The sequence below is a fragment of the Acinonyx jubatus genome, chromosome D4 (assembly GCF_027475565.1).
Source record: "Acinonyx jubatus isolate Ajub_Pintada_27869175 chromosome D4, VMU_Ajub_asm_v1.0, whole genome shotgun sequence".
Lineage (NCBI taxonomy): Eukaryota > Metazoa > Chordata > Mammalia > Carnivora > Felidae > Acinonyx > Acinonyx jubatus.
The window spans coordinates 84845724-84862880 of NC_069391.1; the positions used below are offsets into that span (position 1 = coordinate 84845724).

The 17157-nt window shown below is 39.3% G+C and overlaps 1 protein-coding gene and 1 long non-coding RNA gene across 3 annotated transcripts in view; both read right to left on the minus strand.

Moving 5' to 3' along the window:
• Positions 1 to 17157, minus strand: part of PUM3 (pumilio RNA binding family member 3) — a 335043-nt gene that overhangs the window by 263311 nt on the left and 54575 nt on the right. The window lies entirely within an intron of this gene.
• The window catches only part of LOC128312250 (uncharacterized), a 38684-nt gene that overhangs the window by 5769 nt on the left and 15758 nt on the right, over positions 1 to 17157 (minus strand). Inside the window, exons 2-3 of the long non-coding RNA XR_008291305.1 lie at positions 11830 to 11974; positions 9461 to 9534 (exon numbers count right to left, since the gene is read on the minus strand). This is a non-coding gene — a long non-coding RNA (uncharacterized LOC128312250). The remainder of the gene's footprint in view (positions 1 to 9460; positions 9535 to 11829; positions 11975 to 17157) is intronic.

The window sequence follows — 17157 nt, forward strand, 5'->3', positions numbered from 1 at the left end:
TGGGTCAACCCACTTCAGGCTATCCTAGTGTGTGTAACAGCTCCAGAGACATCCAAGAGGATGGATGCCAGATAATCTGTGACTTTTGCTATCTCCTATCTCCTTGTCCTCGTCCGGTAAGTCCAAAGGCAGGAACTGATTATGGCTTAAAAGCCGCTCACTCTCAGTGTAGACGCCCTGGTTTCTGATGCTCCTCAAGTTCCCATTATTCCGCGACTGGAAGAGTCAGCGTTCTGCAGCATGAACTCCGCTAATACTTTCCCATTAATCAAAATGTTTCTTTGGACCTATTTCTTTCAAGACAAATGTATACCATGACCTTTTACGCTTGTTCCTTGATAATCAGATGCCACTTTTGAAGGAGATGGACTTATTGCTTTATGGTTTCTAATGATGAGCAAGGTGGGCCTGAAGAAGAAATTGACCCTGTTGTCTCAATAGTTGCCAGCAGGAAGAATTTCAGAGGAACCACTATTTTTACAGCAAATAATTCCTCATAGCACATGGCACCAGTCACTTTGGCTTGCATTTCACAAACGATTAATCTTGGAAGACACGCCAGGGGGCTGTCCTGCTCAAACCCAGCCTTCTGGATGTTTTACTGAGTTACGACTCTGGTGGGCATTCGCTTGCACCTGCTTCAGTGGTTTTTCCGGACTGAAATTTACGTGGTCATGCTATATGGCGTAGAACTTTTGGTCTTGTCTGCACATGCTGGCTCTGTGTTAGCACAGATGGACATGTTTCTCTTATGATAATATTGATCCTGCCTTTGGGTCTCTACTCTCAGCCCTGTCCCGCGGTTCACGGCCCAGCAGAATATGTGTTGAGGAGTGCAGGTGTAAGCGGTGGAATGGGGTAGGGCACAGAAAGTGCTCATTCAGAGCTTCTTCAGACACAGAATTGTTAACTCTCTACTACCCAGGATCTCCCAAACACGGGCTAACGGTAATAATGTTTATAAAATACTGTTTTCCAGGCTTGACCACTATATTAAGCCAAGTCAGCAGAAAGATGTGTAGCACGTGGGCGCCTGGGTGGCTCAGCCGGTTGAGCGTCTGACTCTTGATTTTGGCTCGAGTCCGGATCGCACAGTCAGGAGATCCAGCCCTGCACCGGGCTCCATGCTGAGCGTGGAGCCTGCCTGGGATTCTCTCTCTCCCTTTCTCTCTTCCCCTCCCCCTACTCTTCCTCCCTCTCACCCTCCCTCCTTCTAAATAAATAAATTCTTCATTCTGGTGGCTTAGAACTAAGCTTGCAGTCGATCCCTAACCAACATACAGCACAGTACCACACGTTTGCTGCCTCTGTCTTAACGCTGGTACCATTTCCTATCCATATCCTTTTTTCTCTTTATCCCCCTACTTGTAATTTAGTTTTCTTACTGTGTCTCGTATAACCTTTATAAGTCTCCTTCATTTAATTTTGGAACAGAACAGGGATCAGATAAATAGTTGATCTCCCCGCCTCTAAAACTGCTCTCCCTCATTTGTATCCTCCCCAGGGATGCTGAGTGAATTTTCTGACATACATTTTATCATGCCACTGCCGTCCTTAAAGCTCTCCAAGGGGTTTCCATAATATAAAGAACTGATTCCAAATGGACTAAGATAGGCCCTCCAAGATCTTTCTCCAAACTCACATTTCCCATTTAGGAAGCAATGTGGCAGAGAACTTGAGAGTTCAAATCCTGGCATCACCAATTACCATATGCTGGTAACTGGACAAATTATTTAAGCCTTTTGGACTCAATTTCCTCATCTATGAAAAAATGAGAAGAGTGACTACCATACAGGTTGTTGAGAAGGTGAAAACAGTTGCTATATATAAAATACTAAGAACGTATGGAACCACAAAAGACCCCGAACAGCCAAAGTAATTTTGAAGAAGAAGGCCAAAGCAGGAGGCGTCGCAATCCCAGACTTTAGCGTCTACTACAAACCTGTAATCATCAAGACAGCATGGTATTGGCACAAAAACAGACACATAGCCAATGGAATAGAATAGAAACCCCAGAATTAGACCCACAAAAGTATGGCCAACTAATCTTTGACAAAGCAGGAAAGAATATCCACTGGAAAAAAGACAGTCCCTTTAACAAATGGTGCTGGGAGAACTGGACAGCAACATGCAGAAGGTTGAAATAGACCACTTTCTTACACCATTCACAAAAATAAACTCGAAATGGATAAAGGACCTGAATGTGAGACAGGAAACCATCAAAACCCTAGAGGAGGAAGCAGGAAAAAACCTCTCTGACCTCAGCCGCAGCAATTCCTTACTTGACACATCTCCAAAGGCAAGGGAATTAAAAACCAATTTGACAATAAATCTCATATTTAAAAAAGACTATTTTAAAATAAAAATAAAATAAATAAAATACTACAAACAGTTTCTGAGACTTGATGTTAAAGCATGTTAGCCATTGTTACGTGTCTTTAGTCCTTTTGGCATTAACTGTGATCTGCTCATAACAAATTACTTGGAGTTACCTATTGTTCCCTCTATGTGAAGTACGTCCTACAACATTCTTTTGCCAGACTCAACCCAAGTATCTAACCTCTGCAAATGGTAGATAGATAGACCATTCTTTCTAATTCTTCCATCCAACCCAACCTCCCTGGACTCGGAAGCTGAACTAAGCAACCCTTTCTCTTACCACGATACCTTGTAGAGCACTGAGCTCACTGCATTTCAAAGATGTATTTATCTACTAGCCTCTTTTATAGGATGGGGAGGTCATGGAGGCCCGAAACTGTGACCTAATTACAATTCCATCTCCAGGAACTTGCACTGTGACTGGCACAGAGTAAGCTCTCAATAAATATTTGATAAATTGTGAATAAATGAATGAGCAGCTGAATGAATGAATGATGGTACCCTGATAGGTACAAATAATATAAGCAAAAGAAATAATTCAAGGAAAGAATAAAGGTGATTAATGATTAATGGGCAGGGAGGGAGGGCACAAAGAAGACTGTGTTTTAGCAAGCAGTACAAAAGTATGCTGTATTTATGAAGGTCAAATAGATAACCATGCACGTTTTATTTTACTTTTATTTTTATTTTTTATTTTTTTCAATAAATGAAATTTGCACATTTCATTTTAAAGACAATGCAGCTCTAAATGGAGATGTGCCCCTTACTGGATAACTGTCTGCTCCTAAGCAAATTAAATTTGTATCTCTATGGATTGTACACATTATTATAAGAGTTCTGCATACATTAATAATGTTAGTCCCTTGAAAGCTACTCAAAACTGCATGTTGAAGGGACGTCTGGGTGGCTCCGTTGGTTAAGCATCCAACTTTTGCTCGGATCATAATCTCACAGTTCATGAGTTCGAGCTCTGCATCCGGCCCTGTGCTGACAGCTCAGGGCCTGGAGCCTGCTTTGGATTCTGTGTCTTCCTCTCTCTCTGTCCCTCCCCCACTCACACTGTCTCTTTCTCTCTCTCTCTCTCTCCCCATTCTCTCTCTCAAAAATAAATAAACATTAAAAAAATTTTAAACTGCATGTTCAAAAAGATGAGGAAACTGGGGCGACTGGTGACTCAGTTGGTTCAGTGTCCAACTCTTGATTTCGGCTCAGGTCGTGATATCACGGTCATGGGATGGAGCCTCGTGTTGGGCTCTGCACTGACAGCACAGAGCCTGCTTGGGATTCTCTCTGTCTTCCCTTCTCCCCTGCTTGCACTCTCTCTCTCTCTCAAAAAATAAAAACAAATTTAAAAAATTTAAAAAAAAGATGAGTACATGTTCCCATGGGAAAATATTATGGTTAATTATATGAAAAGAAGTCTTCTTCACAGAAGACTTACACTATTGCAGCCCTCAGTGTGATATGGCCACCTTGGATTTATCCTGAGGCACATATATATCCTTTCCCCTGGTCTGTGTCAAGGCCTCTTCAAGGGGGTTACTGGAAGCTACGAATATTACCTATGGCCTAAGACCCATCAAGATCATTGTTCCATCCAGGAATATATGATCATGAGCTCTTTAGACCCGCAATCTAACCCATGTATTTTCCTAAAGTTTCACCTTCAACAGGTCTAGTGCAACATGTCAATAAAACAAAGCTTTACCTATTCAATTAAAAAAACAAGAAGTCCCTCAAAAGCACATATAAGACAGACAGACAAGGAAGGAAGGAAGGAAGGAAGGAAGGAAGGAAGGAAGGAAGGAAGGAAGGAAGGAAGGAAGGAAAAGAACAAAAGAAAGAAAGAAAGAAAGAAAGAAAGAAAGAAAGAAAGAAAGAAAGAAAGGGAAAGGAAAGGAAAGGAAAGGAAAGGAAAGGAAAGGAAAGAAAAGAAAAGAAAAGAAAAGAAAAGAAAAGAAAAGAAAAGAAAAGAAAAGAAAAAAACCAGACAGACACACAGAAAGAGACAGAAATTGAATCAGAAGGCCATATTCACTTTCTTGGCTGGATCAGACCAAGTCAAATGGCTGTCCAAGTTATTAGATTTTAAAGAAATTAGTTAGCACAAGAAAGTCCAGATCATTTAAGAGATTACTGATTATCACAATGTGAGATAACTTTAACCTGAGTTTCACTAGACACTTATTTATTGATTTGGTGTTTCTGGATGAAGGCATGTACGTTTGCTCAGGAAGAGGAAAAGATTTAGTTCCGTCTTACTGCTGTAGAATATTCCATTTTAGGAGAAGTCCACCGTTACGTTACCTCTTCTGCTGTTGATGGGCATGGGTTGTTTCCAGTGTGGGCTATTCTGCACAGTGCTGCTACAAACACGTGTACCTGTCTGGGGTACCATTTCTGTAATCTACCTGCTGGAACTGCTGGGTGTATGTTCAAGTTTAGGAGCTACTGAGAAGCAAGTTTCCAAGGTGGTCGTAACAATTCCGTGTATGAGAGGTTCCGTCGTTTCAAACTCTTACCGACACTCGATAGGGTCAGGCTTTAAAATCTTACCCCTTCTGCACCCTCTCTCTCTGCCCCTCCCCTGTTCATGCTCTGTCTCTCTCTGTCTCAAAAATACAAAAACGTTACCAAAAAAAAAATTAAAAAAAAAAATCTTACCCCTTCTGGTGTGTGCGTAATGATATATTATTGTGGTTTTATTTTCTATTCCCCTAAAAACCAATGAGATTCAGGACTTTTCCTCGTGTTTATTAACCATTTGGATAGCCTTTGTGAAACCCTACTTAAGCTTTTATACATTCATCCTGCGATATGTCTGCCTTTTCCATATTGGTTTGCAGAAGTTCTTTACAAAGGATGCCTTTACTGGATATATATATCAAACACTTTGCACACTACTTGTTGTCAGTTTCTCGTGATGACCTGCTGCTTGGTGGATGCTTTCCATTCATGCCGATGGCTTTTCACCATGAACTTCTCTCTTTACCTGAAAGCTTCTGGTTCAGAAACAGAGTTAGCCCGTGTTCAGAGGAGGCTAGGAGTGCCACAGAATTCATGCTCTTAGGAGCATTCTCTCCAAAACTGGAGACCCATCAACACTTCAGAGCAAAAACCCAACCCTTGCAAACAGAAATGTAGGTTGGGGGACACCTGGGTGGCTCAGTCGGTTAAGCTTCCGACTTCAGCTCAGGTCAGGATCTCACTGTCTGTGAGTTTGAGCCCTGCATCGGGCTCTGTGCTTGATGGCTCAGAGCCTGAAGCCTGCTTCGGATTCTGTGTCTCCCTCTCTCTCTGCCCCTCCCCCACTCACACTCTCTCAAAATATGAATAAATGTTAAAAAAATTTTTAAAAAGAAATGAAGGTTGGCCTACTTGGAATAGATGGGTCTTAAATGTGTGTGACAAGCAAACACAGCTAGAGACTACAGCCTGCTCACTAGCAGGGTCTTTCATTCTCCCTTCTGTAAAACTCCATCACAGGCTACAAGCAGAGATTATTAGTCCCTCGATGTGCATGTGCACATAAAAACCGGCTGGCCAGAGTGTTGTTTCCCGCCAGAGTTCATTCTATTAATAGCAACTAGCTGTCGTCTAAAGACTCATCGTGGCTGAGTGAGCAGTCCTGATGTCTGAACATTACATCAAAAGCGCTGGTGCGTGTTTCCTGATGCTCAGTATAGGTGCTGATGACCACCAGCAGTTGGGCACTGTGAGTGGATTCACCCGAATTCATTCAGGACAGTGCTCGAAGACAGAGCACTGTGGTTTGGTAACGACTTTTATAAATGACTTCAAAGAATAGAATAACAGGGGTTTTTTTTGATATGATTTTTACAGGATAGATAATAGCTTAAGGCAAAAAAGATAACTGGATTCAAGAGGAAAGACAAAATCACAGACACGGTCCATACGGAATGTTGGGAGTCAGGAGGCATCGTTATTAGTTTGGGAATTTGCTTGTTCATATTTGTGTCCATAGAGTCTAGCACAGACCTGGGATCAAAAACATTTTTGAATGAGTAAATAAAATTTTTTAAGTTTATTTATTTTGAGAGAGGGGGAGAGAGCACCAGTTGGAGAGAGGCAGAAAGAGAGAATCCCAAGCAGGCTCTGCATGGCCAGTGCAGAGACCAATATGGGGCTGGAACCCATAAACCGTGGGATCAGGACCTGAGCCAAAGTCAAGAGTCAGAAGCTTAACCGACTGAGCCACCCAGGTGTCCCAAATGAGTGAATAACTTAATGAGCAAATCAACAGTGCAACCTGTTAAATGTGTTAATTGTCTGATACCCAAAAACATGTCCCATGTAAATCAATGTTTTATGAAAGTGAAGAGGATCCTTCTAAGAACTAAATCTTTGGGGGGAGGGGATTTAATCACTTGTAATAAAATCTTTCTGAAAATGTAGAAACATTTACGCCAGTGGACAAGGTTTAAAATCTAACATAAATAAACAAGTAAATGGCTTTTTCATGCAGAGCAGCAAGCACAATTTAACATCATATCAGGACGTACTCTTGCCTTATCGTATGCTATAATAACCTGCTCCACAATCTTTCATTGAATATATATTTATTGATTGTGCCTTGCGTTGGCATTGCATTGGCATCCATCAAGAGCAGGCCAAAACCAGAGAGGAGTTGACCCAGGGAAGACAGGAATAGCACTGTGTTGATTCTCTATTTTCCAAAGCATCTAGCCTGAGAATAAGACCCCAGTGTCCCACGAAGGTTGGGCAACACTTTGAATGCAAAAAACAAAAAGTAGTCTTTCTGGCCTGAAGAAGAAGACACCATTATGGGTGCCCACACCTGCCAGACAGGAAGGGGATAATCCCAGAAAGAAGACAGCCAGAGAGGGGGAGGTGACTCTGCAGATGTGCTCCACAAATACCTCCTGACAACCAAAACACACACACGTGGACGAGCGCGGCACAGTTCAGCTGAAGTAAATGAACTCAACTGAGATGTAGGCTCTTATAAAAGAGAAAATCAACTCTGGAGGAATATTACAAAAACCAGAGGCTCCACAATGTAACAGTCACCATGTTCAGGATACAACCCAAAAATTAGGTGCCTTATATATAAACAGGAAAAAAGTAACCAGTTTCTCAAAGAAAAGACAATTGGCAGGAAATGCCCCCAAGATGATCCAGATAAAGAATTAGCAGACAAGAATTTTATTTTATTTTTTTTATTTGAGAGAGAGGGAGAGGGGGAGAGAGAGAGAGAGAGAGAGAGAGAGAGAGAGAATCTTGAGCAGGTTCCATGCTGAGCATGATGCAGGGCTCAATCCCCATGACCCTGGGATCATGACCTCAGCTGAAATCAAGAATCAGATGCTCGACTGACTGAGCCACCCAGGAGCCCCCAGACAAGAATTGTAAAGCAGCTACTTACATATGCTCAAGGACATAAAGCAAAAATAATTAAGAAAGAGAAACTAGCAAGCAAATCAAAAGAGATTCTAAAAATACGAAAAAAAAATATCTGAAATTACAAATGTACAGAATGGGAAAAATTGAATGAGATGAGGGGAAAAAACAGCCAGTGAATCTGTACATACATAAAAACTATCCAAGAGGAAAAAAAAATTTTATAAATTACAACAAAAGACTCAAATGAACTATGGGAAAACATGAAAAGTTCGAGCATACAGGTCATCCGAATCTCAGAAGGAGAAGAGAGAGAACGCAGCAGAGAATATATTTAAAGATACAACGGCTGCGCGATTCCCAAACTTGGAAATACCAGAAGCTCAGCAGATCCTAAGCAAGATAAATACAACGAAAATCGTGCCCCGCTAACCTTCTAAAAAGCAAATATAGAAACCTTAAAATAGAGAAAAGTGACACATAACATACAGGGAACAGTAATCTGAGCTGTCAGTGACTTCCACCTGTAACCACAGAGTTCAAAGAGAGGAGAACATTGTCAAAGTACTAGAAGGAAAAAAAAAAAGTAGCCAATAACCCCAAATCTTATATTCAAAGAAAATACCCTTCAAAAATGAAAGCAAAATTAAGATATTGTCAGATAATGGAAACTAAAAAGAATTTGTTGCTAGGAGGCTTGAAACATACAAAATGCCAGAGGAAATTACAAAGACTGAGGGAAACTATATCAGATGGAAACTTAGATCTTCAGGAAGGAATGAAAGACATCACAAATGGTTAAGTACAGGTTTTAATGAAAACAATATTTCTCCCAATTGCTTTAAAATATTAATGACAGTTTATAAGTAAAATTTTAACCATTTTGTTCTGAGGTTTATAGCACATGGATATGTAACACATATGATAAATATAAACAGTAAAGTAAAGGGAACCGAATGGATTGAAATTTCCTACATTTTACATAAGCGGTACAAGAATAACTCTAAGTAGACTGTGAAAAGGTAAAGTATATGTTATAATTCCTGAAGCAACCCTTAACACAGCAAAGTGTTTTTAAAAGCGCTGAAAAGTCAAAAAATAAATTTAAATGGATTTCTCAGCAATACTCAAATAATCCACATGAAGGCAAGAAAGAAGGAACAGGGAAGCCACCCACAGAGCAGACAAACAAATAAAATGACAGACCTAAATCCAACCATATCAACAATTACATTAAATGTTCATGGACTCGGGCACCTGTGTGGCTCAGTGAGTTAAGCGTCCAACTGTTGATTTCAGCTCAGGTCATGATCTCACAGTTTCAAGAGTTTAAGCCCCACATCAGGCTCTGAGCACTGACTGAGTGGACCTTGCTTGAGATGCTCTCTCTTCCCTCTCTCTCTGCCCCTCCCCTGCTTGTGCTCTGTCTCTCTCAAAATAAATAAATAAACATTTTTTTAAAAATGAACGTTAGTAGACCAAATGCTAATTAAAACATAGAGATGATCAGAATTGATTGAAAAATCAAAAGCAACTACATGATGTTTACAACAGTTTAAACATAAAGATACAGCTATGTTGGGATGAATTTATATACATGTACATAAATGTATTTATATATACATGCAATCAGTAAGCTTAAGGCTGGAGTAGGTGGACTGATATCAAATAAAGTATATTTCAAGAAAAAAGGTATTACCAGAGATCAAGAGAATCGTTTGATAATGTAGTGGGGTTCTTTCATCGGGAAGACAATCATAGAAGTAGATGTACCTAGTAACAGAATTTCAAAATATACACAGAAAAGTTTGACAGAAATAGACAAAAAAAAGTAAAAGCACGCATGATTTGAACACACCATAGACCACCCTGATATAACTGATATTTATAGAACACTCACCCCCAAACTGCTGAATACATATTCTTTTCAAGAATACAAGTGAGCCTGGGTGGCTCAGTTGGTTAAGCATCTGACTTCAGCTCAGGTCATGATCTCATGGTTCGTGAGTTCGAGCCCCACATCAGGCTCTGTGCTGACAGCTCAGAGCCTGGAGCCTGCTTTGGATTCTGTGTCTCCCTCTCTCTCTCTCTGACCCTCCCCTGACTGTGTTCTGTCTGTCTCAAAAATAAATAAGCATTAAAAAAAATACAAAGTGTACTCTCCAAAATACATAATAATATCATAGACCATAAATGAAGTTTTGAATATTCTAAAAAGTATGAAATCATATTGAGTGTGTCCTCTGCCCACATAGAATTAAGTAGAAATCAATAATAATAAATCTATTTTTTAATCCCCAAATTTGCCATTTAGATAAAGTGGACAAATATCTTGAAAAGTACAACTTAACAAAATGACACAAAAGGAAATAAAACGTCTGAAAGTCCTATATAAATAACAAACTTTTATCCGTTATCAAAAACTTGACCAAAAAGAACTTTTTACACGCTCAAATAGTTTTCTTGGTGAATTTGATGCTAAACGCTTAAAGAAAAAGAATACTAATCCCATAAAAATGCTCAAGAATATAGAAAAGAGAACCCTTCCTAAGTCATTTTTGAGGCCAATAAAACTGCAATACTTATTCAGGATAACTTGTGACAAAGAAGCAACAAAAGTAGAAAATTATATGCCATTTTTCTTCGTGAAACAGATACAAAATTTCTTTCCCAAATAAAAGCAAACTGCATCAGTAGTATATACAAAAGACAATATATCATGATCAAGTAGGGTTTCTCCCGAATGCAAGGCTGGTTTAACGTTCAAAACTCGATCACTATAATTCACACATTAACACTGTAAAGTTTTAAGTAACAAAGAAAACACATTTGACATAATTTAATAATCGCTGACTACAACAATTCAAATAACCCCCCAAGTAGGCAAAAGACTTAAAATGATACTTCAGAAGAGAAAATAGGCACAGAACATAAGCCCCTGAAAAAGTGCTCAACATCAGTAGTCATCCAAAGAACTAAATCAAAACTCCCAGGAAATACTACTAAAACCAGGCAGAATAGCTGAAGTCATAACCCTAGTGGTGGGTCTGTCAAACCCTGGAACTCTCACGTGTCACTGCTTGGAACGCAAAATGGTACAATCACTATAGAAAAGGTCTGTCAGTTTCTCATAAAACTCAACATGCATCCTGGCACAAAAATGGGTACATAGATCAATGGAACAGAGCAGAGAATCCGGAAATGAACCTGTGGTCAATTAATCTATGACAAAGGAGACAAGAATATCCAATGGGGGAAAAGACAGTCTCTTCAACAGATGGTGCTGGAAAAACTGGACAGCTACAAGCAAGAGAATGAAACTTGACCCCGTCCTTACAGCATACACAAAAATCAGTTTAAAATGTATTCAAGACCTAAATGTGAAACCTGAAACCTAATAGAAACTCCTAAAAGAAAACACAAGCAGTAATCTCTTTGACACTGGCCTGAGCAACATTTTTCTAGACACGTGCCCTTTGGCAAAGTGAAACAAAAGCAAAAATGAACTATTGGGACTGCACAGAAATAAAATGCTTTTGCACTGAAGGAAACCATCAACAAAACAAAAAGGCGAACTACTGAATGGGAGAAGATATTTTCAAACGATAGATCTGAAAAGGGGTTAATATCCAAAATATATCAAGAACTTACACGACTCAACACCAAAAAACTCACAAGTAATCCAATTAAAAAAATGTGCAGGAGACCTGAATAGACATTTTTTTCCAAAGAACACATACAGACGGCCAACAGATACACGAAAAGAGGCTCAACATCACTCATCGTCGGGGACATGTAAGTCAAAACCACAATGAGATACCACCTCACACCTGTCAGCACGCCAAGAAACAAAAAGACGAGAAATTACAAGTATTGGCGGGGATGATGAGAAAAAGGAATCCTCGTGCACTGTTGGTAGGAATGCAAACTGGTACAGCCACTGTGGAAAGCAGTGTGGAGGTTCTTAAAAAAACAATTAAAAACAGAATTACCATACGATTCAGTAATTCCACTACTGAGTATTTGCCCAACGAATACAAAAACACGAATACAAAAAGATACATGCACCCCCATACTTATGGCAGCATTATTTACAACAGCCCAAATATGGAAGCAGCCTTTATTGTCCATTGGTAGATGAATAAAAAAGATGTGGAAATTGCTCAGCCAAAAAAAGAATGCGATCTTGACATTTGCAACAACGTGAATGGACCTAGAGATATAATGCTAAGTGAAACAAATCCAATAAAGACAAATATCATATAATTTCACTCACATATGAAATTTTTTAAAAAAGAAAAAAAAAACAAAACAAAAAACAAAACCCCAGACTCTTAAGCACGGAGAACAAACTAGCAGCGTGCCAGAGGTAAGATGGGAGGGAGGGTGGGTAAAATAGGAGATGAAGAACACACTTATTATACTGAGTAATGTATAGAATTGTTAAGTCATTAGACTGTACACCTGAAACTAATATAACACTGCATGTTGATACATACACTTCATATACATTTACATATACTTCAAAAATTTTAACAATAGGTTAAAAACATCATACCATGAAAACCATGCCCACGAAAGCACCAGCATTCTTGGATGAGGCATGACTGGATGCTTCAAGATTTTCTTGCTAATGTGCATCTCTGGAAATTTCTTTCGTCACCTCTTAAGACCATAGAGAAAGAGTTGCAAACATAGAAATTTTAAGAAAATTAAATTCATTTATTTTCTGCTGATTGAAAAAAAAGGCACAATGACTCCATTTCAGAATGACATAACTTCATTAAGCTCAGAGAAGAGTCGAGTCTTATTTGGGCCTTCATTAAGAGCCACTGGAATTAATGTGTTAATTTACGATATCAGCAAAATGCATGGGCATATCTTGAAATTAATGACAGGAGACTGATTAGATGTCTGTTGTGAAACACAGAGCAAGGAATATTTGTTTTATTTGAGTTAGTTGATTTATCAAACCCAAGAATATTGTCCAATTTTTCAGAATCATGGAGATAAACAGAAAAAAAATTTTTAAAACACATATACCCACTCTGTGACCCAGAATTTCCAATCCCAGGTATTTCTGCAGGAGAATTGAAAACATACATCCATCAAAAAACATTTTATGTACAAGAATATTTACGGCAGCTTTATTTATAATAGCCAGAAACTGGAAAGAGCCCATATGTCCGTCAATAAAAATGTATCCACAAACTGAGATATATTAATACAATGGACTAGAACCCGGCTAAGAAAGGACAAAGTACTAATACTCAAAACAGCACGGGTGAATCTCAAAACCATTATGTTGAGCGATAGACACTTTACACAGAAGCATACACACTGTGCGATTCTACATAGAAGGCAGGCAAGACTGAAACTCAAGGGGGAAAATGTCAAAATAGTGGTGGTGCCTGCGGGGGTGGAGAGGTGCAAGACTGAGAAACTTCCAGGGGTAACGGTATGTTCTCTATCTTGATAGGGTTTAAGTTGCATGGATGGAAGCATTTATCACAATTCATCAAACGGTATACAGAAGATTTACACATTTCATTCACATAAATTTTACAAAAAAAGAAAAAACAGTAAACAAATACCAAACTTTATGATATGCATGCTGAAGAACTTAGGGTGAAATGTACTGATGTCTACAGCTGATTTTAAAATGTGTCAAAAACAAAATGGTGAGGGGGCCTGGGTGGTTAGGTCGATTAAACATCTGACTCCTGATATTGGCTCAGGTCATGATCTCAGGGTTGGTGAGATCGAGCCCTGACTCGGGCTCATGCTGACAGCAGGCAGACTGCATGGGATTCTTTCTCTCCCTTTCTGCTCCTCCACGACTCATGCCAACACACGTGCACTCTCACGCTCTCTCTCAAAATAAAGAAATAAGCATTTAAAAAAAGCCCAACAGGTGGATTTATTAATGGAGAGAGGAATGGGTTAATAAATAGGCATGATAGAGCAAGAATAAGAAAACATTAATAACAGAATCTAGATTTTAGGTATATGGATGTTCACTCACAATATAAAATTTTCATATTCAATATTCAATATTTGGGGAAAAAGGAAGTTTGATTCTACTTATGGATATTTAGGTGACAATATTTCTAAGTGGTATTATCTTTGAAAATTGAGGGTTTGTGGTCCTATTTTTATAAAGTCAAAGTGTATTCATCTGGAATATAACCTAAAATATAAATTTTGAAATAGCCACATTTATGTTAGCTGGTATTTTTATTAAAACTACAACAGAGGGGCGCCCGGGTGGCTCAGTCGGTTAAGAGTCCGACGTCAGCTCACGTCGTGAACTCACGGCTCGTGGGTTTGAGCCACGCATGGGGCTCTGTGCTGACAGTTCAGAGCCTGGAGCCTGCTTTAGATTCGGTGTCTCCCTTTCTCTCTGTCCTCCTCCACTCACGCTCTGTCTCTCTCTCTCAAAAATAAATAAAGCTTAAAAAATTAAATAAAAAACTACATCAGAACACTCAATCTGTATTTTGTGGATAGAATGTAACTTTGAAAGCAGTATTTTGAAAGTCAGTGATGAATTGGTTTTTAATAATTGTCTTCAAAAGAGATAATTATTTACCTCTACCCAAGCTTCTTTTTAATATCTATACGTGTCAAGTTCTAACCAGCTGGGAAACTTAATGACTTTCCATTTTGAGTTGTTTAGGATAAAGCAATCACTTTTTTTCTTCAACTGTTTTCTACATAGGGAAGTAAAGAAAACACATTTTAATAGTAACAGATGGGTTAAAGTAGAATTTCTCAGTGGCAATGCTAATTCCTAATAATTCTATCAAGAAGATTGCAGCATTTCTAACTCTTTAAATTTTTACATGTGACAGACTATGAACATCTTGGAATTACCTTACGTAGGGATATGAGAACCCCATGTGGCTCCTTAGGATATAATCTGTAGCTCTTTAGAACTGATGGCATAAAACAAGGATGACAGATACATGATAATTCACCGATTCAATGTAGATCATACTAATCCCCCAGGGCACTCTTTCCTACCTGGCCCAACAGAGTCACAGAATCCTTCCCAACACAGGGACAGACAGGCCTTACTAACTGATCAGACCTGACACGGGATAAAGGTAGTAATCTCGGCCCTTGCCTACATGTCTTTAGGTCATGGATGTAGAAGTCAGATTTCTGTTAGCTACAAACGTGACTTGACAGTTACATAATTGAACTCTGTTGACTGTGGAGTATTCTCTTTGGCAACACAGGCTGGGTTGTTAAGGAATTTTCAAACCACGAGGCTGAAAAACTCTGTGATGGCAGAGGCAAAATAATGCTTCCCATTTTAGCAAAACAAATTTGTTTGCTATGAAAAGTAGTGTTTGAAAGGGCGGGCCTACGCCTGCGCTCTCCATCTTGTTCTGTGTTCTCCACCTTGAGTGACTATGTCCCCGACATGACCCCTTTTCTGGGAAAATCGCAGAAACCTCAGATCGCGCCTCCTCCCCTTGAGTAACCTCCCGCTCACCCGTTCAAACTTCCTGATCAAAACACGCCCAGCGACCTGCGTAACAGGACTCTGACCCTTCCCCAGCCAATCGGCCGAGGCCACGAGCCTTCCCCAGCCAATCGGCTGCCCCTAGACCCCTATAAAACCTTTGTGCTTTTGAAACTCGCTCTCTCTCGCCGGTATCTCACCGCTGCGTCGGTGCAGGTAGGGGACTGAGCTCGAGCTAGCTCGAATAAAGGCTCTTTTGCTTTTGCATCGGACTCGGCTCCCTGGCGGTCTTTGGGGATCACGAATTCTGGGCATAACAGTGTTCATTAAAAGAGTACAAATTTGAAGATCCTGGTATCATCTTTTATTTAGTAACTTTTAAACTATCTCATTCCAAAAGGTTCTGAATGTCCTGAAGAAATCTTTAGTAGAAATGGATTTTATTAGTTTGTTCATTTTCTTTCGTGTGGTTTTTAATGAGGAACTTCTGGTTACAGATGGTGGATTAAAGCTATTTCAATTCAATTTGCCTTCATATAAATCCATCGGATGGAATAACTGGGCTAAAAGGGCAAGCAGTGATCTCTAACTCCATTTACAATAAACCAGGATTAATCGAATGTGAGAAACAATGATATCACTTGAGCTCCTGGATCTTGCTATGCCTGAAGCAGATGCATTCTTGAAATTTTGTTAGTCTTTTTAACTTACTGCAGTTTAAGATGTGATTCTCACACCTCCAACAAAGAGTCCCCAGAAGAAGTGCTATTCTAATAATACAACAAAGAGTCCCCAGAAGGAGTGCTATTCTAATAATAATTATGTGTGTGTGAGTGTGCGTTTATAATGTCATAAAATAAAATAAAAACAAAAAAGAATTGAGAACAATGGTGGGAGAGCAAAACTGATACGAAACTTATGAATGGAAAATTACAGGGTACCACAGACTGTTCTAATTGCTTTACATATAACACTCATTTAATTCTCACGACAAAACAATGCAAAAGATACTACTATTATCTCCCTTCTACAGATAAGGAAATTGAAACACACAAAGACTGAGAAATTAACTTACCCAAGGTCACAAAGCCAGGAAATACACATACTGGGAATTGAACCAAAGCTGTTCAGTTTCAGAGGCTACCCTCTTAATCGATAGGCTACTCCACCGCTCCACATAAAGGAAGAATGACTACATACACATACAACCCACAGTCTTATACATTCTCTAGAAATGGGCTAGCCATTTGTCTGAGACCTTTCTATCTGGTTAATAAGCTGTTACACAGAGAGATGACCACATTCAGACAGTGGCCCACTGTATCCAGAATATAAACATGTATCAATTACTCATGGAAATCAGAGATACCTAAATAAATGCCGCCTCTGAATTTTCATAAACACATACAGTGATGTGGTAGACAGCGCTCTCAACATGCCCATAAAATATACCAGATTAAGTTTCATACAGAAGTTGTAATTAAATCAAAAGCCGTTCTACTAGAGATCAGTCATAAATAGCCTAGTTTTATCCTAGCTCTTCAGTCATAAATAGCCTAGTTTTATCCACAATAAATCTTCGTCCATCTAGAGTAAGGGATTAACTTCATTGTTTTGGACATCTACCTCCATGAATATTAATTTACATTGGTGATTTTCACAAACTCCTGGCAGATGGTCTCTCTCTTAAGAGACTAGTCTTTTGAGAGCGAGACTAGAATGCCCATGTTCTCTGTTTCCGAAAAAACAAACAAACAAACAAAGCTATGTGTCTTGATATAAAAAAAAAATCGAGGAGTCTAACCAAGATCCTTGTCCAAAGAATAAGACACCCCACCTTCACAAGAGATGAGCCCAAGGAGCTGTGATGGACAATGAGCCAACATATGTGGAGAAAACAGCTCTGGGTCTGTTCTCATCCA